Raw genomic sequence first — 24,813 nt, 5'->3', positions numbered from 1 at the left:
TAAACTGTACCAACTGTGAGCTGAAAATGGAAACGCGAGGCACCAGGAGCCGTGTACACCTCACAAGCATGTGCTCGTTTACTGTGTCACTGCTTATTGCCACCTCTCTTGTATGGTTATCTTATATACGTGCATGTCACCTAAATCCACTAAGATCTATTCCTTCTATATAATGTGTTGAATGTATACATGATGTGAACAAGTGGTTGCTGCCTTAAAGGGAACCTGTCAGGTCCAATAGGCACCCAGAACCATGAGCAGTTCTGGGTGTATATTGATAATCCCTGCCTAACCGTCCCTGTATACACTAGCATAGATAAAGAGATCTTCAGAAAAAGTATTTCTAAAGATATTTTATCATATGCTAATGAGCGAGGAGACTAGTCCCCTGGACGTTAGTTCCCCTGGCTAGTTGGCCCCATTAGCATGTTAGTACGCCCCTGTGGGTGTGCTATCATGCTAATGAGTGTGCAGCATCAGAGGATGACCTCACTCACCTCTCCGCCGTCATCACTTCCAACGGGGGATTTCGGCTCAGTCCGCATGACCCCGGAGTTTGGGTCATGCGCATTATGAAGCCAGGTGTACGCAAAACTCCCCAAACTCCGGGGTCACGCACACTAAACTGAAATCCAGCGTTGGGCGGCAGCGGAGAGGCGAGTGAGCTCATCCTGTGACGCTGTGTATTCATTAGCATGTTAGCATGCCAACAAGGGTGTACTAACATGCTAATTGGGGTGACTAGCCAGGGGAACCAATGCCCAGGGGACTAGTGCCCTCGCTCATTAGCATACGGTAAAAGATCTTTAGAAATACTTTTTCTATAGACCTTTATCTATGCTAGTGTATACAGGGACGGTTAGGCAGAGATTAGCAATATGTACCCAGAACTGCTCGTGGTTCTAGGGGCATATTGGACCTGACAAGTTCCCTTTAAAGTGTTCCTAAATTTACTGACCTATTAGACATGGGGAACCTGAATAAAGCCACAGTTCTGTGATCAGATGAGCTTCTAAAACTGGAGCTACCATGGGTATTCACACATGTAGTTTGAGCCAAACACAATAGTGCATACAAAAGAGGAAAAAGCTGGTGGTATACATTAGATTGCTGTTGGCCAAACGATCGGACATCGGCTATTACTCACCAATATATGCACAGGAGCCTTCAGCTCGGTTATATGCTCTATCCACTGATGGACTCTTCTGGCAGCGTCACCTCCCGGACACCAAAAAGATCTTTCGGTGAATTTCCAATAACCGCACCTCTCTCTTCCCTAACATCATCTGTCTGGGAAGAGTCAGGAGGCCTCCATACATATAAGATTGTAGGCCAAAATTGTCTGGATCATCTGACATTTATTTAGTGTGTATGGGGGCATTAAGGTTTAGCAGTTTTGTATTTCCTTAAACTCCTTTTATAATTATCAGTTAGATTATTGAGGGGTTTTATCCTGATTTTGAAAATTGTTGAAAAGTTTAAGGTATGAAAGAATAAATCCTGTTACTATTTCTTAAATGGTTACAATATGGGTGATTTGTCATCTGTATTATCCATATGACATTCGGTTTTACACTACTCACAAAAAGTTATGGATTTTTGGCTTTTGTGTAAATTTCAAGATGATCCTAAAAGGGCCTCTAACCTTTTTAGGTGATAAAGGGAACCGATCATCAGGTTTTTCCCTTAAGGCTGGATTCACACGAAGGTGCAAGTGCATCAGATGTGATATGCTTATGACCCCCGTCTCTGGCTTTGCTGCGAGCGTGAGCAGGGTGTCATGCATCTGACCCGATCCTGCCATCGGATCACAGCTGCGAATGAGTGGGTGCTGCAGAGGAGAAGGAATTAAGCTCCCCATCTCCTCCATTGTCAGCTGATGCGATTATCGTACTACACTCCAGTGCCATCCGAGAGCAGTCCAATGTTTCACTCGCAGCCATAGACTTGTTTGGGTGTGAGTGACATTGTTCTCGCTGACAATCACAGCATGCTGCGACTTTTCGCTCATCCAGAATCTGGATGATAAAAAAGCTGACCATCCGCTCTCCCTCATTGAATATTGGTCTGAGTGCAATGTGAGATTTTCTCGTGTTGCACTCATCCGATTCATACACTCGTGTGAGCGTACCCTAAGGAGAAATGTGGTAGGCTGGAGGACGAGAAAAGTGCAAATACAGGGTTTTATCCAAGGTTGACAAGGAATTAAGTATTGGAAATGCTCACCTATTTGGGTTAGGAGAGTCACAACCAACTAAGATGACCCTGGTAAAACGGCTGCAGCAGCCCCACGTGTGCGGTATCCAGGAAAAAGAAGCCTGGGTGATAATGCCGTGCTGCCGTAATCAAGAAGTCGCCAAGAGTAGATTAAGTGATTTTTTTTTTTTTTAATTCTAAACGTTTTGGAGAGTCCCTCTCCTTTAGGAAAATGACACAACTATGATGCCAGATCAGACACCCCCATACTTTGCACTGACGAGGGGCAAGCACCCCGAAACACCGTGTCTGCAAATTGGGATTCTGATCTGGCTTATATATCCTGAGTCATATTGCAAAGGATTGTCGAAAATCCACTTGTGACTTTTAGGATCGCTACTTCCAATAGGTGGCGCTGTGCTAGAGTTTGTCTCCTTTACTGGAGAGACAATTTGAATATTTCCCAGAGGGGCATTGCAGCTATAAGTCCCCTTACCTGGCAGCCAGACTGGCTTGCAAAGTCTCCTTAAGGAGAATAGTGTTCCCCCGTGGAATTTTAGGGGCATTGCAGCTATAAGTCCCCTTACCTGGCAGCCAGACTGGCTTGCAAAGTCTCCTTAAGGAGAATAGTGTTCCCCCGTGGTCCCCACATAGCTTTCTCATGAGCCAGATCAGACACCCCCATACTTTGCACTGACGAGGGGCAAGCACCCCGAAACACCGTGTCTGCAAATTGGGATTCTGATCTGGCTTATATATCCTGAGTCATATTGCAAAGGATTGTCGAAAATCCACTTGTGACTTTTAGGATCGCTACTTCCAATAGGTGGCGCTGTGCTAGAGTTTGTCTCCTTTACTGGAGAGACAATTTGAATATTTCCCAGAGGGGCATTGCAGCTATAAGTCCCCTTACCTGGCAGCCAGACTGGCTTGCAAAGTCTCCTTAAGGAGAATAGTGTTCCCCCGTGGAATTTTAGGGGCATTGCAGCTATAAGTCCCCTTACCTGGCAGCCAGACTGGCTTGCAAAGTCTCCTTAAGGAGAATAGTGTTCCCCCGTGGTCCCCACATAGCTTTCTCATGAGCCAGATCAGACACCCCCATACTTTGCACTGACGAGGGGCAAGCACCCCGAAACACCGTGTCTGCAAATTGGGATTCTGATCTGGCTTATATATCCTGAGTCATATTGCAAAGGATTGTCGAAAATCCACTTGTGACTTTTAGGATCGCTACTTCCAATAGGTGGCGCTGTGCTAGAGTTTGTCTCCTTTACTGGAGAGACAATTTGAATATTTCCCAGAGGGGCATTGCAGCTATAAGTCCCCTTACCTGGCAGCCAGACTGGCTTGCAAAGTCTCCTTAAGGAGAATAGTGTTCCCCCGTGGAATTTTAGGGGCATTGCAGCTATAAGTCCCCTTACCTGGCAGCCAGACTGGCTTGCAAAGTCTCCTTAAGGAGAATAGTGTTCCCCCGTGGTCCCCACATAGCTTTCTCATGAGCCAGATCAGACACCCCCATACTTTGCACTGACGAGGGGCAAGCACCCCGAAACACCGTGTCTGCAAATTGGGATTCTGATCTGGCTTATATATCCTGAGTCATATTGCAAAGGATTGTCGAAAATCCACTTGTGACTTTTAGGATCGCTACTTCCAATAGGTGGCGCTGTGCTAGAGTTTGTCTCCTTTACTGGAGAGACAATTTGAATATTTCCCAGAGGGGCATTGCAGCTATAAGTCCCCTTACCTGGCAGCCAGACTGGCTTGCAAAGTCTCCTTAAGGAGAATAGTGTTCCCCCGTGGAATTTTAGGGGCATTGCAGCTATAAGTCCCCTTACCTGGCAGCCAGACTGGCTTGCAAAGTCTCCTTAAGGAGAATAGTGTTCCCCCGTGGTCCCCACATAGCTTTCTCATGAGCCAGATCAGACACCCCCATACTTTGCACTGACGAGGGGCAAGCACCCCGAAACACCGTGTCTGCAAATTGGGATTCTGATCTGGCTTATATATCCTGAGTCATATTGCAAAGGATTGTCGAAAATCCACTTGTGACTTTTAGGATCGCTACTTCCAATAGGTGGCGCTGTGCTAGAGTTTGTCTCCTTTACTGGAGAGACAATTTGAATATTTCCCAGAGGGGCATTGCAGCTATAAGTCCCCTTACCTGGCAGCCAGACTGGCTTGCAAAGTCTCCTTAAGGAGAATAGTGTTCCCCCGTGGAATTTTAGGGGCATTGCAGCTATAAGTCCCCTTACCTGGCAGCCAGACTGGCTTGCAAAGTCTCCTTAAGGAGAATAGTGTTCCCCCGTGGTCCCCACATAGCTTTCTCATGAGCCAGATCAGACACCCCCATACTTTGCACTGACGAGGGGCAAGCACCCCGAAACACCGTGTCTGCAAATTGGGATTCTGATCTGGCTTATATATCCTGAGTCATATTGCAAAGGATTGTCGAAAATCCACTTGTGACTTTTAGGATCGCTACTTCCAATAGGTGGCGCTGTGCTAGAGTTTGTCTCCTTTACTGGAGAGACAATTTGAATATTTCCCAGAGGGGCATTGCAGCTATAAGTCCCCTTACCTGGCAGCCAGACTGGCTTGCAAAGTCTCCTTAAGGAGAATAGTGTTCCCCCGTGGAATTTTAGGGGCATTGCAGCTATAAGTCCCCTTACCTGGCAGCCAGACTGGCTTGCAAAGTCTCCTTAAGGAGAATAGTGTTCCCCCGTGGTCCCCACATAGCTTTCTCATGAGCCAGATCAGACACCCCCATACTTTGCACTGACGAGGGGCAAGCACCCCGAAACACCGTGTCTGCAAATTGGGATTCTGATCTGGCTTATATATCCTGAGTCATATTGCAAAGGATTGTCGAAAATCCACTTGTGACTTTTAGGATCGCTACTTCCAATAGGTGGCGCTGTGCTAGAGTTTGTCTCCTTTACTGGAGAGACAATTTGAATATTTCCCAGAGGGGCATTGCAGCTATAAGTCCCCTTACCTGGCAGCCAGACTGGCTTGCAAAGTCTCCTTAAGGAGAATAGTGTTCCCCCGTGGAATTTTAGGGGCATTGCAGCTATAAGTCCCCTTACCTGGCAGCCAGACTGGCTTGCAAAGTCTCCTTAAGGAGAATAGTGTTCCCCCGTGGTCCCCACATAGCTTTCTCATGAGCCAGATCAGACACCCCCATACTTTGCACTGACGAGGGGCAAGCACCCCGAAACACCGTGTCTGCAAATTGGGATTCTGATCTGGCTTATATATTTTGAGTCATATTGCAAAGGATTGTCGAAAATCCACTTGTGACTTTTAGGATCGCTACTTCCAATAGGTGGCGCTGTGCTAGAGTTTGTCTCCTTTACTGGAGAGACAATTTGAATATTTCCCAGAGGGGCATTGCAGCTATAAGTCCCCTTACCTGGCAGCCAGACTGGCTTGCAAAGTCTCCTTAAGGAGAATAGTGTTCCCCCGTGGAATTTTAGGGGCATTGCAGCTATAAGTCCCCTTACCTGGCAGCCAGACTGGCTTGCAAAGTCTCCTTAAGGAGAATAGTGTTCCCCCGTGGTCCCCACATAGCTTTCTCATGAGCCAGATCAGACACCCCCATACTTTGCACTGACGAGGGGCAAGCACCCCGAAACACCGTGTCTGCAAATTGGGATTCTGATCTGGCTTATATATCCTGAGTCATATTGCAAAGGATTGTCGAAAATCCACTTGTGACTTTTAGGATCGCTACTTCCAATAGGTGGCGCTGTGCTAGAGTTTGTCTCCTTTACTGGAGAGACAATTTGAATATTTCCCAGAGGGGCATTGCAGCTATAAGTCCCCTTACCTGGCAGCCAGACTGGCTTGCAAAGTCTCCTTAAGGAGAATAGTGTTCCCCCGTGGAATTTTAGGGGCATTGCAGCTATAAGTCCCCTTACCTGGCAGCCAGACTGGCTTGCAAAGTCTCCTTAAGGAGAATAGTGTTCCCCCGTGGTCCCCACATAGCTTTCTCATGAGCCAGATCAGACACCCCCATACTTTGCACTGACGAGGGGCAAGCACCCCGAAACACCGTGTCTGCAAATTGGGATTCTGATCTGGCTTATATATCTTGAGTCATATTGCAAAGGATTGTCGAAAATCCACTTGTGACTTTTAGGATCGCTACTTCCAATAGGTGGCGCTGTGCTAGAGTTTGTCTCCTTTACTGGAGAGACAATTTGAATATTTCCCAGAGGGGCATTGCAGCTATAAGTCCCCTTACCTGGCAGCCAGACTGGCTTGCAAAGTCTCCTTAAGGAGAATAGTGTTCCCCCGTGGAATTTTAGGGGCATTGCAGCTATAAGTCCCCTTACCTGGCAGCCAGACTGGCTTGCAAAGTCTCCTTAAGGAGAATAGTGTTCCCCCGTGGTCCCCACATAGCTTTCTCATGAGCCAGATCAGACACCCCCATACTTTGCACTGACGAGGGGCAAGCACCCCGAAACACCGTGTCTGCAAATTGGGATTCTGATCTGGCTTATATATCCTGAGTCATATTGCAAAGGATTGTCGAAAATCCACTTGTGACTTTTAGGATCGCTACTTCCAATAGGTGGCGCTGTGCTAGAGTTTGTCTCCTTTACTGGAGAGACAATTTGAATATTTCCCAGAGGGGCATTGCAGCTATAAGTCCCCTTACCTGGCAGCCAGACTGGCTTGCAAAGTCTCCTTAAGGAGAATAGTGTTCCCCCGTGGAATTTTAGGGGCATTGCAGCTATAAGTCCCCTTACCTGGCAGCCAGACTGGCTTGCAAAGTCTCCTTAAGGAGAATAGTGTTCCCCCGTGGTCCCCACATAGCTTTCTCATGAGCCAGATCAGACACCCCCATACTTTGCACTGACGAGGGGCAAGCACCCCGAAACACCGTGTCTGCAAATTGGGATTCTGATCTGGCTTATATATCCTGAGTCATATTGCAAAGGATTGTCGAAAATCCACTTGTGACTTTTAGGATCGCTACTTCCAATAGGTGGCGCTGTGCTAGAGTTTGTCTCCTTTACTGGAGAGACAATTTGAATATTTCCCAGAGGGGCATTGCAGCTATAAGTCCCCTTACCTGGCAGCCAGACTGGCTTGCAAAGTCTCCTTAAGGAGAATAGTGTTCCCCCGTGGAATTTTAGGGGCATTGCAGCTATAAGTCCCCTTACCTGGCAGCCAGACTGGCTTGCAAAGTCTCCTTAAGGAGAATAGTGTTCCCCCGTGGTCCCCACATAGCTTTCTCATGAGCCAGATCAGACACCCCCATACTTTGCACTGACGAGGGGCAAGCACCCCGAAACACCGTGTCTGCAAATTGGGATTCTGATCTGGCTTATATATCCTGAGTCATATTGCAAAGGATTGTCGAAAATCCACTTGTGACTTTTAGGATCGCTACTTCCAATAGGTGGCGCTGTGCTAGAGTTTGTCTCCTTTACTGGAGAGACAATTTGAATATTTCCCAGAGGGGCATTGCAGCTATAAGTCCCCTTACCTGGCAGCCAGACTGGCTTGCAAAGTCTCCTTAAGGAGAATAGTGTTCCCCCGTGGAATTTTAGGGGCATTGCAGCTATAAGTCCCCTTACCTGGCAGCCAGACTGGCTTGCAAAGTCTCCTTAAGGAGAATAGTGTTCCCCCGTGGTCCCCACATAGCTTTCTCATGAGCCAGATCAGACACCCCCATACTTTGCACTGACGAGGGGCAAGCACCCCGAAACACCGTGTCTGCAAATTGGGATTCTGATCTGGCTTATATATCCTGAGTCATATTGCAAAGGATTGTCGAAAATCCACTTGTGACTTTTAGGATCGCTACTTCCAATAGGTGGCGCTGTGCTAGAGTTTGTCTCCTTTACTGGAGAGACAATTTGAATATTTCCCAGAGGGGCATTGCAGCTATAAGTCCCCTTACCTGGCAGCCAGACTGGCTTGCAAAGTCTCCTTAAGGAGAATAGTGTTCCCCCGTGGAATTTTAGGGGCATTGCAGCTATAAGTCCCCTTACCTGGCAGCCAGACTGGCTTGCAAAGTCTCCTTAAGGAGAATAGTGTTCCCCCGTGGTCCCCACATAGCTTTCTCATGAGCCAGATCAGACACCCCCATACTTTGCACTGACGAGGGGCAAGCACCCCGAAACACCGTGTCTGCAAATTGGGATTCTGATCTGGCTTATATATCCTGAGTCATATTGCAAAGGATTGTCGAAAATCCACTTGTGACTTTTAGGATCGCTACTTCCAATAGGTGGCGCTGTGCTAGAGTTTGTCTCCTTTACTGGAGAGACAATTTACAACTATGATGTGTGATTTTGCTGAAGGAGAGGGACTCTCAGAAACACGTAGGATAGAAAAAGCACTTCATCTACTCCTGGACACTTCTTTATTACTGCAGCGAGGCATTATCACCCAATTTTTTTTTTTTTTTCCCTGAATACTGCAGGTTTTTTCCTTTATGAGCTGCGGCCACCACCAGTGAACCCTTGTATACAGCATTCCAGAATACTGTATATAAGAGTATATAAGGCCGCTCTGTAGAACATAAAAAAGCACCTTTATTATTCTCACCTAGGGGCGGTCCGGTCGGTGTCACTCTCGGGTTCGGCGCCTCCTCCATCTTGTGGGATCGTGTCCTGCTGCCCTTCTGAATGCACATGTCCAACTGTTCAATGTTTCAGTACTTTTTGCACAACCTGCTGTTCTTTAACATGGAGGTTAATGGCAAAATTTACAAGTGTTTGATCCATGAATCATCCAATAAATTTCAGGGTTTAATTACAATTGGTATCTAAATAGTTCTCCTTATCATGATGATCACATTTTGACATCATGAGACCAAGACGACACCTAACAATTGATCAATAGTACCTCACCATTGTGAAGCTTCAAGCAAAATGTTCTCAGATGGAAGTGGCCACTGAGCGTAGAGTGTCATCAGCAGGTTGCAACAGAAATAGAAAGACTGGAAGATTCACTTAAGGCCTAGAAGTGGAAGTCCTTTGACCACATCCCACACTGAAGACCACTTCATTGTGAACAATGGCCTTCGAAACTAATGATGAATGTCACACAACTGCAGCACATTTAAGGGAGGTGAGAGGCAACAATGTAAGACCATTCAAAACCATTTACATCAGCGTGATCTGCGAGCTAGATGACCTGCAAGGCTACCTGACCATACCACCAGGCACATGTTATGGTCTTGCTGAACGAGGGAGCAGTAGACCTGAGTACCGATCACTGATGAAAGTCGATTCATGTTGAGCCAAAATGATGGCCACCAACGATGCTGGAGATGTCAAGGAGAGCGCTATGCATCAACCAGTGTCAACAGATGAGCCTTGTGGTTGTGTTAGTGTGGGCAGGTGAGTCTGGTCAATTCAGAAGATCTCTACACTTTGTGAATGGTAGAGTGACAAGCCCCTACTACTGGAATAACATCATTAATCCAGTGATTGTGCTTCTGTTTTCATATATTTTTATTAAAATAAGGTTAAAGGGGTGGTTCACCCATTTTTTTTATTTTCTGTATGAGCTCTACTTACCTTTCTAGGCGTCTTCTGCATTGGCTTCTGTTTCCAGTTGTGGCACTGAGCGGCGCTATGCTGCACGCTCAGTGCCGGTCACATGACCCCCTGGAGCTGTGGCCGCCGGCATCCTCTGACGTCCCGGCATTTCCGGGCTCTCAAACAAGACGGGTACGTCACAGGATGCCGGCGCCACTCAGATTGAGTGACAGGGCTGTGGGCGGTGACTACCGCACGTCACAGCTCAGCATCGAGGGGAGGATCCGGATGACGTTTGTGTGGAGCCGGCGTCCTGAAGATGGTGAGGCTGAGGCACGGGGCGCCAGTGTGCAGTACAGGGGGGAGGGTTCTTCAGCTGAATCCCCCCCTGCACGTAAGTATGTGATCACACTGTCCACCCGCCCGCTCTGCTGCGATGTCAGGAGAGCGGCCGGTGTCGGGGCAGTGTGATCATCTGCTCCTCCCAGCAGCAAGACACTGACAGGCATGTCACTGCTGTGCTCTGCCATCTGTCCTGCTGCATGGGACCAACTGTCTGCACTCTGTCACCTGCACCACAAGTCACAGAGTGGAGACAGTTGGTGACAGAGCACCTCTGCCCCCCCCTGTTCTTTCCCCACTCTTCTCTCCCCCCACTCTTCTCCCCCTCCCCTCTTCCCCCTCTTCTCTGCCCCCCTCTTATCCCTCTCTCCTCTCCCCTCTCTTTTCCCTCGCTCTCTTCCCCCCTGCGCTCTCTTTTCCTCCCCCCTGCGCTCTCTTTTCCTCCCCCATGCGCTCTCTTTTCCTCCCCCCGCGCTCTTTTTCTCCCCCCGCGCTCTCTTTTCCTCCCCCCGCGCTCTCTTTTCCTCCCCCCGCGCTCTCTTTTCCTCCCCCCGCGCTCTCTTTTCCTCCCCCCGCGCTCTCTTTTCCTCCCCCCGCGCTCTCTTTTCCTCCCCCCGCGCTCTCTTTTCCTCCCCCCGCGCTCTCTTTTCCTCCCCCCGCGCTCTCTTTTCCTCCCCCCGCGCTCTCTTTTCCTCCCCCCGCGCTCTCTTTTCCTCCCCCCCGCGCTCTCTTTTCCTCCCCCCTCGCTCTCTTTTCCTCCCCCCCCCTCGCTCTCTTTTCCTCCCCCCCCCTCGCTCTCTTTTCCTCCCCCCCCCTCGCTCTCTTTTCCTCCCCCCCCCTCGCTCTCTTTTCCTCCCCCCCCTCGCTCTCTTTTCCTCCCCCCCCCTCGCTCTCTTTTCCTCCCCCCCCCTCGCTCTCTTTTCCTCCCCCCCCCTCGCTCTCTTTTCCTCCCCCCCCTCGCTCTCTTTTCCTCCCCCCCCTCGCTCTCTTTTCCTCCCCCCCCTCGCTCTCTTTTCCTCCCCCCCTCGCTCTCTTTTCCTCCCCCCCCTCGCTCTCTTTTCCTCCCCCCCTCGCTCTCTTTTCCTCCCCCCCTCGCTCTCTTTTCCTCCCCCCCTCGCTCTCTTTTCCCCCCCCTCGCTCTCTTTTCCTCCCCCCTCGCTCTCTTTTCCTCCCCCCTCGCTCTCTTTTCCTCCCCCCTCGCTCTCTTTTCCTCCCCCCTCGCTCGCTTTCTTTTCCTCCCCCCCCTCGCTCTCTTTTCCTCCCCCCTCGCTCGCTTTCTTTTCCTCCCCCCCCCTCGCTCTCTCTCTTTTCCCTCGCTCTCTCCTGGCATGGTCAGTACAGAAATCTCTCCATCGTGGAGGGGTGTGAGGGAGTAATAAACATGGAGTCCCTACTGTGTCTGTGTATTTATTTCTAATAAAGTATTTTTCTCTGTGTGGTCTTTTTTTTTTTAAACCCTTTGTTGGAGATTCTTAATGGCCAGGTCAACCTTGGCCTGACATTAAGAATCTCGGGCTTTATACCAGCGGGTAAAACATAGCTGGTATTAACCCCTTATTACCCAGCGTGCCACCTGCCACCAGGGCCACTGGAAGAGTTGGATACAGCACCAGAAGATGGCGCTTCTATGAAAGCGCCATTTTCTGGGGTGGCTGTGGACTGCAATTCGCAGCGGGGGGCCCAGAAAGCTTGGGCGCACCCTTCACTGCGGATTCCAATCCCCAGCTGCCTAGTTGTACCTAGCTGGACTCAAAAATTCGGCGAAGCCCATGTCATTTTTTTTTTTTTAATTATTTCATAAAAAAGGGCTTCTCTATATTTTTGGTTCCCAGCCGGGTACAACTAGGCAGCTGGGGGTTGGGGGCAGCCCGTAGCTGCCTGCTGTACCTGGCTAGCATACAAAAATATGGCGAAGCCCACGTCATTTTCTTAAAAACGTTTTCAGGGAAAAACCTTTATATAAAAAAAAAAATGCTTCCCTGCATTTCTATTGCCAGTGAAAGTAACACCAAGCAGCGGGGGCTAGCAGCCAGTAGCTGCTTTGGTTACCCTTAGCAATAGAAAATGCAGCGGGAGCCCACAAACAATGTGATTTTTTTTTTGTTTTTTTATTTTTAATGAATTTTTTTTAAAAAAAATCGGCATGGGCTTCGCCCATCGAGCACCAGAGCATTTTACTGCTCAATTCATCCCAAGTAATCAGATGACTCCAGTGTCGGCCGATTACTTGTTCTGTGTCCCCCTGCATCCATCGCAGCGTGTACGGGCTGTGAGGTCAGCAGAGTGGAGAGAGTGACATGCTCTGCTCTGACACATAGTGTGCTGCATGTCACTATCTTTCTCCACTCTGGCACTTGTTGTGCAGGTGACCGGATGCTACATGTCACTAACTGTCTCCACTATGGGACTTGTTGTGCAGGTGAGAGTGTATACAGTTGGTACTATGCAGCAGAAATCAAAGTGGGGCAGTTAGTGACATGTATCATCCGGTCACCTGCACAACAAGTCCCAGAGTGGAGACAGTGACATGCAGCACACTATGTGTCAGAGCAGAGCATGTCACCAACTTGCTCTGCTCTGTCACCTGCGGTGCTGCATGTCACGTTTTTGCCGCGATTTGGTGCCTTTTTTGCTGCGTTTTTGCTCACTGCGTTTTTAATCAGTGCACAATGCCATTAAAGATTGTTGATGAAAAAAAATAAAAAAGGTCTGATGTCATTTCCTTATTCAAAATGTTCATTGTATGCAGGAGAGCAGACAGCAGCTGCAGAACTACAAGGCTCAGCATCCTCCATCCAGGACTGTATGGAGTTTTTTTACCCAAAAAGAAAAAAAAAATGACGTGGGCTTCGCCATATTTTTGTATGCTAGCCGGGTACAGCAGGCAGGTACGGGCTGCCCCCAACCCCCAGCTGCCTATTTGTACCCGGCTGGGAACCAAAAATATAGAGAAGCCCTTTTTTTTTTTTTTTAATTATTTCATGAATTTCATGAAATAATTAAAAAAAAAAAATGACGTGAGCTTCGCCTAATTTTGGTGTCCAGCCGGGTACAACTAGGCAGCTGGGGATTGGAATCCACAGTGAAGGGTGCCCAAGCTTTCTGGGCACCCCCACTGCGAATTGCAGTCCGCAGCCACCCCAGAAAATGGCGCTTTCATAGAAGCGCCATCTTCTGGCGCTGTATCCAACTCTTCCAGCTGCCCAGCTGCTGGAAGGCATACCGATCAGATGTGTCAGGTTAAAGGACGTGAATCACATCACACATCAGCTGATTGTATAAAAGCCGATTATACAATCAGCTGATGCATCAGTAGAAAAAATAAATAAATAAATACGTCTATGCTGATTACCGGCAGCTCCTGCAGCGGAGTCTGATCCTGGCCCATCACGGCAGGAGCTGCCGGTAGTCAGCTGATGAAGTCCCCTGACGGCAGGATCAGCTGATAGCCGGCCGGGCGCGAAAAAGCCGGCGAGACGACGATCAGCTGATGCGTCAGGTGACTGCATCAGGTGATCCACGGCCAGGTCCTGCAAGCTTCGTGCATGCATCGGGGAGACTGCACACAGCCGAAGCGGCGGGACCGAGACAGGAGCTTGGAGCGGGCATGGCACCGGGACTCTGCAGACAGGTGAGTATGACATACACACACATACACACTCACACACACACTGTATATACACACACACTGTATATACGCGCACACATACACATACACTGTATATACGCGCACACACACTTTCTTCCCCTGGCTGTGTAGAGCTACTGCTGTCTCTGTGTAATTGATCTCAGTGCACATCCACTGGGAAGAGGCAGGGAGGAGGGTTTGGGTGGGAGCAGAGTGGGTGTATTAGACACAATGGGTGTGTTAGATAAGCCAGACACCGCCCTAGAGCCACAAAGAATTCTGGGACTTGTAGGAACTGAACACAGGAAGTCAGAGGAGAGATTAACCCCATCAGAGCTGGAGCCAGCAATGAGCATGTGCTGCTAGTGCACAATGAAAGGTAATTTTGCTGAAAAAACATAATAGATGTGTTGAGGGGCACATATTAGCAAGATTTATCAGAAAAAAAAATCAGTTTTGGTAACTGGACAACTTCTTTAACAGAATAACATATCAAATCCACACAATCAGGATATTATTATGCATAGCATACCATTATTTGAATATATGTAGAGATCTATTATCATTGTGCATGAACAATACAGGTCTAATTTCATCTTCATGAATAACAATGCTCCAGCTCATCAATGTTGCATCATTAGGGAACGGCTGCTGGAGACTGCGGTGTCTCAGATGGAGCGGCTGCACTTTCTCTAGTCCTGAATCCCATAGAAAACCTATGAGATCAGTTGAGTCGCCTTGTAGAGGCCATAACTCTGTACCCCAGAACCTCAATGGCGTGAGGGCCACCCTTCAAGAAGAGTGGGATGCCATGCCTCCGCAGATAATGACTACAGTTGGGAACTGCATGAAACATCATTGTCAAGGTATAATTCAGGCTCAAGGCCACATTACAAGTTAAGACATTTTGGGGAGTATATCCACCACTGGCATTGGCTTTTGTTTCAATAAATTGTGTGAGATGAGGAAATTGCCATCGCGTGCTTCTACTTACATGCCCTACTCTCATGATAAAATATCACTGTAGTGTTTTACATAAATTTCACCCAAAAGCAAAATATCCCCAACTTTTTGTGAGTAGTGTATACACCAGCAGTGCATCAAATTTACACAGCCAAAAACAGTTTCCCAATGTCAATGTATCTGTAAAACTCAGATCCTATACTATTGATCCATATGGGATCCAATTTTTTCTCACCTTTTAGACGTGAATCAGTGAATCTCTTCCAAATACGGAGACTAGTGCATGCTTCATTTTTTTTCCACACATATATTTGGTCCTTAGAAAAAAAAAATTCACACCACCATATTTTCAGTCTATCACTACCGCAATACCTGGACTTCCCACAATTCAGTTCAGCCAACGTTGGATCACTATAGAGTTCTGCATACTAAAATGTGCCTAAGTACTGGTCCTGTGGGGTGTTTTCATGGTCCGTATAAGGACTGCAGTGCCCGGTACTGACTGTGGGTCCTTCACCCCAAATAGAGACATATGAGACTGTAAGTTCAGGTTAGGAGACTGTTGTGGTCCTTGTATGGAAAATAAAATGTGCCTATGTGAAGTGGGCATAGTGCTGCATATATATGGCCATATTTGTTGGCAACAGCGGGAGGAGCAACTGTTTTTCCTCAAAAATGGGATCAAAATCAGAACCAACCTGATAAACTACAGTGAGTATTTGTGGATTTATTTAGATATATTCTGGGTTTTTGTTGCAAAGATTTTCCTCGACCAGTGTACCTGGTCCTGATTACTTAACCAGCCAACTAGCCAAATTGAAATTGCATTCAGATGGCTTGGCAGCACGGTTCACTTGGCCTTTGGTAATACATTTTGTTCACACGTCATAAATTGCTCAATGCAAAAAAATAAGAGACGTCATTGTCTCCCTTACACCTTCAGAGCTTAAGAGGATGATTCATCAAGCCGGTTTTTAATAGAATTCTGGGAAAAATAAAATTTGTACTGGTAAGCAATTTTTATGCCACTAGTGAATGCGGAAAAATGTTATGATGTTTTTTGTTCTTTTGACACCACTTTTTGAAAAACTGTTAGAACTTAATCATGAATGCAGCTGATAAACTCATTCAAATTAAAGAATGGACGTCTAGAACTCCAATAATGTGAACAAGGTGCAAAACCTATAACTATACAATAGGATAAAGAGTTGCACACCAGTCACAATGTTTAGGGAAGTGATGAAAAGCAAAACTGCTATGGGAATACTAGACTGAAAAATGCAATGAACTATCTGAAAAAATGAAAATGGAATATGCATAACTGCTATGAATAATATGAATACAAGAGATGTTTAGCCATTGTATTAATCAATGCAAAAGAGCCCTAAAACCATGCCAAGGTAATCTCTAATTTTAGGGTCCCTAACCTATCTGTAACCTCACCTGCAGGTAACAAACTTGCTCTGTATGGGAAGCGCATTCAAGTTGCAACAAAAACCAACTCTAGTCAACTGGAGTAAAGTTCTTGCTTTGGCGCAAAATTCAGTGAGGTGTGCGCCTTGTAATGAATTTAGTGCATTTTTGGTGTACTCTTCATCAGGACTGGAGCACAATATGTCAGACATGATGAATCGGGGATCTCCAGTGTCTAAACATCTAGCAAGATGTATTCTTATAAGATTGTCATATTGAAGGCACTCTATACATTGGTAGTGGACACAGTGAAAAAGCACTTGATAATTTAAATCCGACATTGATAGTCTTTATTTTCTTTTGTGATCTGGTTTTTGTTTCCAATTAGTATGTTTTTCTACATTCTTTTAACTGTGTGTGACCTTGGGGTTGTCCAACTAAGTACTAACAAGACTCAAAGAACTGTAATACTCTAGCCACATTCACCTTAGGAGGCGGTAGTCTACAGATGCTCACTGACGTTTAAGGGATTTTTTTTTTCTCGGGATGCCATGTGGCCTGCACAGAAAGGGGGAGGAGGTGAGCTGTGATCTTATTGTGACTGGTGGATTTTGTTAAATCTGTATGTAGGCATTATTTTCATATGTAATCCTGCCTGTACTGATAATGAGAGGGTTGATGAACATTAACATCTGTGGGACAAAAAAAACTTTAGATATCATGATTATATATACTGTAAATATATAATCTTTTTATTTTTTAAAAAAAAGCTAGTGACCTGAACAATGTAGAAAAATTTCCCAAAATTTGTAAAAGCCTGTTAAGTTTACAAATTCAGTTGATCATTTTTTGAAGACCTACTCCCTTTAGAGGGAATCTGGCAGCTGATCCATGCACGGATTCACAGGCAGTGTGTATCACATGCTGACTACATGAGTTCAGCCATGTATGTTTGACTCTGGAACGCTGTAAAGTTTCAGACAAAAATATACTTTTACAGCTGCCATCATCGGCGGCATTGCCCCACCCACTGCCAGTGATTGACAGGTCTTCTCCCTATACACTCATGCACGGAGAGACTGGTCACTCATGGAAAGTGCGTAGGTAAGGATGGTTGACCTCAGGGAGATCAACATCCAACACCGCAGAGACACCATCACGTGTTTCTCAACGCAGTGACACTAGAACAAGGCCCCCTGGGAAAATATGCAAAACAAGAATGCCGCGGAGACACCATCACATGTTTCTCAACGCTGGCAGGAAACTAGCCAGGTCTTTCACCGGGAAGGAACAACCACGGGAAGGGCAGTCTCCAATCAAGGAAACCGCCTATACCATATTATATGGTATAGGCGGTTTCCTTGACCGGAGACTGCCCTTCCCGTGGTTGTTCCTTCCCGGTGAAAGACCTGGCTAGTTTCCTGCCAGCGTTGAGAAACATGTGATGGTGTCTCCGCGGTATTCTTGTTTTTACTCATGGAAAGTGGGCGACAGAAGCCGCCAGGGACCTGCCTATCCAACTAGCCGGTGTGGCTCAGTCTCCGGCTTTTAAAGTTTCTCTTAACAGTCGCAGTGTTCCAGAGTCAGACGCATCTGCCTGAAATGATACAGCCAGTGCCTGATTGATGCCGCCTGAGGATCGGTCCGCATGTACCAGCTGTCAGGTCCAGTCTTCTAACTATACAATGTGGATCTGGTAAATGCAGTGATCAGTCACAGTCCTTCCATACACCACCTCCTTAATGCAGGATACATATATACATTTGACAATGAGAATTTCCTGTATAAATCTGATGTTTATTAGGACACGTGTCATTCGGACGCCTCCATCTGGTTTTGTTGTTTTCCCAGTTGTGCACATCAATTACACAGCCCACTAAATTATGAATGGAAATGACTATTAAAGGCCAGACTCTGCCTACCATGTACTGCTGCCTCCTCTCCCCTGTGTACTAGCCGTAAATTACTCCATGTGTTTTCTGCATCATATCTATTAGAGAGAATTTCTATAATTTATAAGTTTGATATGTCTAATGGGTTTAACGTATCTGTAGTTTCTTCTTCTCTTGTCCATTTCCTTTATGTCTTTACTGTGTATGTAGTTCCTATAACATTTGTGACTGAGCGCTAACCATAGGCACAGCTCCTTGTGAGGGTATACTCATAGAATGGCATCAGTGCTGCACATTTCCCAAATGTATATGACCAGCGCCACTTTTGTCCTTGGCCTTTATTTGGCAATGCAGCTCATTCCCACTCCAGGGACTCGAGCTTACCGGCCATACCTGATTCAAGCAAAGGGTAAGAGGAGCACAATGGCAGAACGCCTGTGACATGCCGCTGCACAGTGCACATTCTGCTGCCTCTCCTGGGCATTTTATGTTCATCCTCCTTTTTAGCTGGATCATTTATGCCCAGACATATACGGTAGGTCTTTAACCCAGATAGAGGTATTTAAGTTAGGGTCCCACTATATTGAGATCACACTGCCGTTGGTTACTGCACTAACATGTATTGGCCAATACATAAGCTAAGTATCTTTTTTTTCAAATATCCCTATTGCTCTAATGCAATACCAGAGTTCCCTTATTCATTGTTAGCATTCTAGAGTGCTGCTGTATATATTTTGTAGTTGTATTGTGTTTTCAGCTAGCACCTGTTCACACCTGTTGGATGTGCGTGTCAGTCTCTTTTGATATGTTCTTTCTGGTAGTTTTCCACCCATTGTTGTGCTAGAAATATGCTCCCTATCATGCCCTGCTGCTTGTGCCATAGCAATATCACCCAGTCAGAGCTGCAGTGCAAATCATGGAGTAAGGATCGGGAAGGGGTGTAAGCCTGTGAGACAGGAGTGGGATTTAAGGTCTTTTAGTTAAGCTTTGCCTAATGCAGCACATCTGATGTGTAGGCCAACAGCAGCCGACATGAAAGATCTATACCACAGTCCATATTTCTGCCAGGGAAGAGTAGTCTGCCCATAAATGTTGGCATAAGTTCCCTTTCTCATGAATGTTCAGCCTTGTAACGTGTGAATTGGGCCACAACCATCAGACTAGAGAGAAGTATTCGGGTATGTACACATGTTTTTGTTCCGCCAGTGAAGCTGCTTCAGGGAGACACTGCCAGGCTTTTTCCTCGAGGTTTATCTGGTGGTTTCGCTGTTGATTATTGTGCTGCCGGTGTCTTTTCACTTTATTATTAAACCATAGTGGTGAGTTTGTCACTTTTTAAAGAGCACCAATCACCATGATTTTCCTATATAAACTAAATCCAGTGCTATACTGGTACTATCATGCTGATTCTAAACTTGCCTGTATTTCAGAATCTATACATCTGATCTCACAACTACAGGTAAGTAAAGTTTGTGCAATACACTGTTATTTGATGAGAGGTGCAACGGAATATTTAATAGGTGGATTGGGTTTTCTAGTTATTCCCGCCCCTGTCTGCCTGCCTGTCCTTCCTCTCCCTTGTCTCTGTTATTACAGGGGGAGGAAGGACAGGCAGACAGGGGTGGGAGTAACTAGCAAAACCCAACCCACCTATTAGATATTCTGTAGCTGCTATCAGTCAAATAAGTGTATTTCACAAGCTTTACTTGGCTATATCTCAGAAACTATACATCCGATCTCACAACTAAAGGTAATGTATAGAATCAGCATGAAAGCGCCAGTATAGCAATGGCTTTAGTTTATATAGGAAAATCCTGGAGGTTGATGCTCTTTTACCACTTAGCAATTTTTAAACACTGAAACAAAACACTGAACATGTGCACAGCAAAGTTGTTTTTACATTACTGTTCACCATGTTCATTTTTAACCACACTTTTGCAGTCTTTTTTCAGTGTTCCAAGCAGAGTGCGCCTGAAAAAGACACAGTGCACAGGTACCCTTTGGATTTTTTTTATCGGGTGAACCTGAAGATTTTTAAATGGAAAAAACGAAATACTCAGTGCTCAGCCCAGTGTGACCCGCTTGCAGTGTCTGAATGGCACACACTGGAGGTAAAACAGCGTGATCGGAGGTAGTGTGCACCAAAGAAAAATAAATTAAATAAATAGAAAATTCCTGCCCACCCCCAGAAGTGATCTGTTTATGGCTGGCTGTTTGTTGGCGGAGACCCAAACTGCCCAATCCGTTATTTCCATTGGGGTTCAGGTCAAGTCCGGGTCCCAAACTGGACTTTATCTAAAGTCCGGCTGAAGCCGCCAGACCAAACTTCCACAGGTCTGCTCATCTCAGGAAACAGACATTAATTTTTTTTTATGAAGGCGCTTTTATTTGTTTTTTTTTGTGATCATTTCTCAACAGTATTCTGATGGTTTTTGCGGGTGCAGTTTTTTTTGGGTTTTTTTTGGGGGGGGGGGGGAATGGGGGGATATTCCCAAGGTTTTTGTAACTTCTTTTGTGCTGTCATTTTCCAATAATGTGTTTTTTCATGCCATTGAAAATTAATGAAAAATCCTCTAGCGTTTTTTAAGCAAAAAATGATGGCAAAATGCTCCAAGACTCCCGGTGGTCTTTTTAGCTTTCCTGTTGACATTTACTGAAAATTATATAGCATTTTCCTAGTGAAAAATGGCAAGAGAATGGATATGTCAACTTCTGGCATTTTTTTTAGAAGCCTAAAACTGTTAAGACAATGGATGGGCTGACTGTATACATAGCAAGTAATTTTTACATAAATATTCATTTGTTATGCATTGTCTGATAGGTTGTACAGGCAGTTTTAGCTCAATAGACGACCCTAATAGGTGATATGAACAGGAGTGTTTTATATATATATATATATATATATATATATATATATATAATATAAATATATATATATATATATATATATATAATATAAATATAAATAAATTTATTATAATATTTTATAAAAACAGCCCTTGAGGAATATATGCAGATAGCAAAAGGATGGTGATTGTTTCAAATTATTTTTACTATATAACAAAAATGTAGATAAATTCTACTTTTTACCCTGGAAGAATTGTAATAGACGCCGAGAGATCTGCGATCGGGTGAACTGTGGTTTACGAAGTCAATGTTTTATATAGTATATAATAAAGTGCTTACAATAAATCAATTTAGCAACAAGTAGACGTAATAAAAGCTGAAGGAAAAGGTCGGAGTTCTCCTAGGCATTAGGGATTTTCTTGTTTTTGTAATTGGTCAGAACACAGAATATCTGCCCCATAGACGGGGGCTGTCAGCGGTGAGAAGCAGTGTATGCTGGGTATAGTCACTAGTGTGTTGCATTAGTCTGTAGAATCTTTTAGGCCACAATGCGGTGGCTGTGATTTTCATTGTATGTACAAATCCGGACCGCTGCTCGTCAGTGTTTTGGATCCTATTCTCATCAGTGTTTGGTCAGTGTCCGTTTTTACCATCAGTGGTTTTCACTTATGAAAAATCCCTTATTTCCAACTCGTTTCCTATACATTAGTGTTAATCACAGAGGGCACACGGACTGTTCACGGACGCCACCCCTGATTTTCACAGTCCCCTCATGTAGGGATAAATTTGATCCATGACTTGGATCAAAAATGGATTTGTCTCAGTGATTTGTTTTGTGGAAGCAAAAAACAAAATGTGCAAAAAGCACAGTAGACTATAATGGGAACATGCTGTATACATGACAAGCTGGGGTAGAGCACTACGTGGATGTCTGAGTAACGTGAAGAATGGAAACTACTTTCTAAACTATGCCGCCATGTCCTGTGATTGCCATGCAGCAGTGCAGGACGGTAGGAGCCGGGAACCTGAGGCCGGGCTTCACTCCGCACTAGATGACACGGACAGATAAGAGAACATGAGCCGTGTTTGTTGCACGATTGTCAGGAAGATAGACGGGCACTCTTACTTTTATTGAATGGTGGTCACCAGATGGCTGCCTACGCTCTTTAATATTTTATTTTGCTTGGAAGCTGATTCACTCAGGCAGACGCCTTTTTAATGCTCATTTCTTTATCTAAGAAGTAGATTAATTAACTTTTCATAAGAAGCAGAGTAAGGCATGTACACCATGGGCTGAGTTATGAAATCCATTTTGCTTGATATTGTCTGCAGTTTGTTGTTGTGTTTTGTTTTTTTTTCCTTTTATCAGCTCAGGATTTTTTAGGTATTAGTCTGTTAGCACAGAATGACTGTTCAAGCCAAGCACAGGCGCTCGGTGCATCATGGTGTGGCCGGACATTTCAGTGCACCTATCCACCTGCTTATGTTCCCGCCATCTCCATCCTCTCCTCTTTTGTGATTGTCAGTTCTGGCTTCATAGAACCAGAGAAGGGTGAAGGTACAGGGAAAACAAGCAGGGGGAAAGTTGAATTTAAATATTTAGCCACAAAACGATACACAGAGTGTTTTGGTTTGAACAGTCTTTGCATACTGAGGCCCTTTAAATAGATAACTGGCTATTTGTGAGACTTCTTACTTCCACTCCTTATATCAGAGAGTGCGTATATGCATGTGCGTGTCTGTTTTTTAGCCACGTTATAGTTAAAGGAGAGCTGTAACATGGATTCCTGTATAACATCCTTTTGAAGCAGGAGGCATAAAGAAGCAAAAACAAAGATAAACCTATTAAAATAAATTATTTAAAGGGAACCTGTCACCATTTTTTTTGCCCTATCAGCTGCGGCCACCACCAGTGGGCTCTTATATACAGTATTCTAACATGCTGTATATAAGAGCCTAGTCCGCTGTGTAGAACATAAAAAACACTTTATAATACTCACCTAAACCTGTCACTGCGGTGCATGTGGCTCCAATGGGCGTCTTCATCCTCCAATTATGGCGCCTCCTCTTTCGGCCATCTTCGTCCTCCTTCTGAAGCCTGTGTGCATGACGTGTGTACGTCATACACACTCGCCGATCCCGCGCATGCGCATTACAATACTTTGATCTGCCCTGCACAGGGCAGATCAAAGTGTGCCTGCTCAGGACCTGAATGCCAGCGAGGTGTGTATGACGTAGGACGTGATAGAGGACAAAGATTGCCGAAAGAGGAGACGCCGGCACCGGAGGACGAAGACGCCCATTTGACCCACATCCACCGCAGCGACCATTTAGGTGAGTATTATAAAGTGTTTTTTATGTTCTACACAGCGGTCTGGGCTCATATATACAGCATGTTAGAATGCTGTATATAAGAGCCCACTGGTGGGCAAAAAACTGGTGACAGGTTCCCTTTTAAAGGGTTTGACTGTTTCTTGTAAAGCCCCTGGTATATTTGACTGCAGTGACAATGCCGGAAACTTATATTTGTATTATTCCTTATTGATAAGGTAAGAATTCTGCCTTGGTGGGAACATGAACTGATACCAAAGAAATGTATCTTTTCTAAAGCTGGGGTCACACTAAACGACAGCGACAACGACGTAGCTGTTACGTCACCATTTTCTGTGACGTTGCAGCGACCTTGTAAGTCGCTGTTATGATCGCTGCTTAGCTGTCAAACACAGCAGCCGAAGCAGTGATCATAACGACACGCGTCGCTGTGCTGCAACATGTGCAGAGAGCAGGGAGCCGCGCACACTGAGTGCTGGCTCCCTGCTCTCCTAGCTACAGTACACATCGGGTTAATTACACGACGTGTACTGCAGCTACATGTGCAGAGAGCAGGAGCCGGCGCTGGCAGCGTGAGCGCGGCAGAGGCTGGTAACGAAGGTAAATATCGGGTAACCACCTTGGTTACCCGATGTTTACCTTGGTTACAGCTTACCGCAGCTGCCAGATGCCGGCTCCTGCTCCCTGCTCGCTTCATTTCGTCGCTCTCTCGCTGTCACACACAGCGATCTGTGCGTCACAGCAGGAGAGCGACGACGAAAAAATGAAGCTGGACATTCAGCAACGAGCGGCGACCTCACAGCAGGGGCCAGGTCGTTGCTGGATGTCACACACAGCGACGGGACGTCGCTGCAACGTCACAGAAAATGGTGACGTAGCAGCGACGTCGTTGTCGCTGTGTGTGACACCACCTTAAGCCTTGGGATAAGTCACATCAAGATACAATGAGCTTGATCTGATCATCTGCGTCTTCTCTAGGATGGACAACTCGTAAAATCACTTTACATCACATTATGCATACTTTTTATGAAGTGCCAAGACCTGTCCATAAGACAATTCGGAAAAATGTGACCCTTTTCTAGGAATAAGGCTTATCTGGAATTTTCTATAGTCTAATTCCTGACTAAGCTCATTAGACCTGATATAATAATCTCAAGCTGAACTGATAAATGATGACATTGAAAATGTGCAGATCTCCTAGATTCAATTAAATGGTGGTTATTCAACTGGGAGAATCTGAAGATAATCAGCCGCTGCTGGATTAATGCGGCTCTAAATCTGGCAGCATAGATGTTTAATGAGGAAATACCGTAATAAGACTGCTAAGGAACTGGGCACCTTAACCTTACAATAATTAGTGGGGTCATTTTAAGGGGTTGTTTAGGATTAGATTTCGCTCACATTAAGGCCTTCAACACACTTCTGTGCCGCCAGTACGTGTTTGGTACGTTTTTACACGTACCGGCGGCTCGAGCACACATGCACCAATGTTACCCTATGGTAACAGGCACACACACATAAAGCCATACAGAACGCGTGTCCGTGTGGATTGTACGTGTGCGTTTTTCCACACGGCTGATATGTCCGCGTTTCTCCGGCATCACGCAGACACGGACCCGCTAAAGTCAATGGGTCCGTGCCTACACGCACGTGTCACGTTGCATGTACGTGTGCTATCCTTACCGTCCATGTGCGT

At 45.8% G+C, this 24,813-nt stretch overlaps 1 protein-coding gene across 3 annotated transcripts in view; it reads left to right on the top strand.

The window, feature by feature from the left end:
- Positions 1 to 24,813, top strand: part of RAPH1 (Ras association (RalGDS/AF-6) and pleckstrin homology domains 1) — a 221,798-nt gene that overhangs the window by 156,503 nt on the left and 40,482 nt on the right. The gene's annotated exons all lie outside the window — the stretch shown is intronic.

The sequence above is a fragment of the Anomaloglossus baeobatrachus genome, chromosome 7 (assembly GCF_048569485.1).
Source record: "Anomaloglossus baeobatrachus isolate aAnoBae1 chromosome 7, aAnoBae1.hap1, whole genome shotgun sequence".
Lineage (NCBI taxonomy): Eukaryota > Metazoa > Chordata > Amphibia > Anura > Aromobatidae > Anomaloglossus > Anomaloglossus baeobatrachus.
Note: the sequence above shows the minus strand (reverse complement) of the source record. Positions and strands in the feature narration are given on the sequence as shown.